We start from the raw sequence: 1,927 nt of genomic DNA, 5'->3' as shown, positions 1-1,927 counted from the left end.
AAATTGCTTAAGTCTGTTTTTGCAAAAAAAAAAAAAAAAAAGAAAAAAAAAACAACCCTTTAATGAAAATTACTAAGTTTACAAAATCAAGAATAATATGTCTATACATGAATGAAGAACACAATTTAAGCATACGAGTTATTATTATCAAGGTTTAAAGGTTGAGAAAGAAAGAAAAAATGTGTAAAGATAAGTCCACTACAAAAGCATATATAAACAGATTAATGTCATGTCTGTTTGATTCCTTTCTAAACATTAATCTTTTCGAAAAAAAGATAATTCTGTCTGGTTTTCTCTCTACTGCTTGTAGGCGGATACAACCCCGACAAAATATGAGATGGGTCAGCTTCCCTTCTTCGCCATTGATCTCTTTTTCAAGCTCTTTCTCATCTATTTTTCTTTTTCCCTTGTAGTCTCTAAGATCTCCATCTTAACCGAAAGAAGGATCAGTAGAACCAAATATGATACCATCGACATATATTTGCACTAATAACATATGATTTTCTTTAATTTTAATAAAAGAGTAGTGTCTAGTTTATCCGTCTTAAAATCATTTCCAATAAGAAAATTACTAAGTCTATCGTACCAAGCTATTGAGTTTGTTTTAAGTAGACCTGAGGTGGAAAATCAAAATTTTCGAACTCGAGAGGTTATTAATACATAAACTTCCTCCCTAATATAATCAATTAATAATGCACTTTTCACATCCATTTGATACCATATAAAATTTTTGTGAGAAGCAAAAACAAGTAACATTCTTTATTTCTGATTATATTCTCATTTTCATCCATTATATTTTTAAAAAACTCATTTGTTCAAATAATGGAAATATTAAAGGGTCTCGGGACTAATTCCCAAACTTTGTTCCTCTCAAATTGATTGAGTTCTTCTTGCATAGCTAAAATCCAAAACTCATCCTTGCATCCACAGACTTTTTGGTTCAATTTGAGAAACAAAAGCAACATTATTAAATAAATTAATAGAATAACGAGTTTTCACACCTTGTTTTGTTCGAAATCACCAATAATCAAGTACTGGGATGAGATAAGGCCTCCATTCTTTTGGCACGGATGAATAACCTTCTCCCTTCCAAATAATCCATTATTTGCAATAAAAAATTTTGAAATAACAGATATTTTTAATTTTATTATGCCAAAGTTCACAAGGAGTTTTATCTTGTGTCTAATTAAAACTCTATTTCAAACATAACAGGGTGTATTAATGGCTTCGGCACAAAAATATTTAGGTAAATCATACTCATTTAACATTCATGTAGAAAAGTACGATTTTTCCTTTTAATCACACCTTGGAGAGGAGAAGTCGTGATAAAAACCATTATCTCCACAAAAATTTTCAAATGCTAAGCTATCAAATTCTCCTCCATGGTCCACTCCTAGACTAGCAAATGTTTCAAAACATCATTCTTATGTTTTTTTTTTTATCAAAAAGCTGAGTAAATGGCTAACTAGCTATTTTAGAAGGCCAAATAATATAATAGTTGAAGAGGTCCAGTGTTAGAAATCAAATTTTTAGATGTGAAGGACTTTGTTTAATTACCCATTTGACAAGGATCACAAATTTTATATTTTTCAAATTTAAATTTAGGAATGTCTCTTACTCATGAATTTTTTTGAGATATTTGAAATCAAATAAATACTAAGCCGTAAACGATGGATACTAGGCGCTGTGCGTATCGACCTGTGCAGTGCTGTAGCTAACGCGTTAAGTATCCCGCCTGGGGAGTACGTTCGCAAGAATGAAACTCAAAGGAATTGACGGGGGCTCGCACAAGCGGTGGAGCATGTGGTTTAATTCGATGCAAAGCGAAGAACCCTACCAGGGCTTGACATGCCACGAATCCTCTTGAAAGAGAGGGGTGCCTTCGGGAATGCGGACATAGGTGGTGCATGGCTGTCGTCAGCTCGTG

The 1,927-nt window shown here is 32.7% G+C and overlaps 1 long non-coding RNA gene across 1 annotated transcript in view; it reads left to right on the top strand.

Annotated features, from left to right (window-relative positions):
• LOC111473138 overlaps positions 1 to 1,927 on the top strand; it is a 4,882-nt gene extending 2,955 nt beyond the window's left edge. Inside the window, exon 3 of the long non-coding RNA XR_002715559.1 lies at positions 1,707 to 1,927. This is a non-coding gene — a long non-coding RNA (uncharacterized LOC111473138). The remainder of the gene's footprint in view (positions 1 to 1,706) is intronic.

Source organism: Cucurbita maxima, unplaced genomic scaffold (genome assembly GCF_002738345.1).
Source record: "Cucurbita maxima cultivar Rimu unplaced genomic scaffold, Cmax_1.0 Cma_Scf00104, whole genome shotgun sequence".
Classification (NCBI taxonomy): domain Eukaryota; kingdom Viridiplantae; phylum Streptophyta; class Magnoliopsida; order Cucurbitales; family Cucurbitaceae; genus Cucurbita; species Cucurbita maxima.
This window is presented reverse-complemented; position numbering and strand designations above follow the sequence as displayed.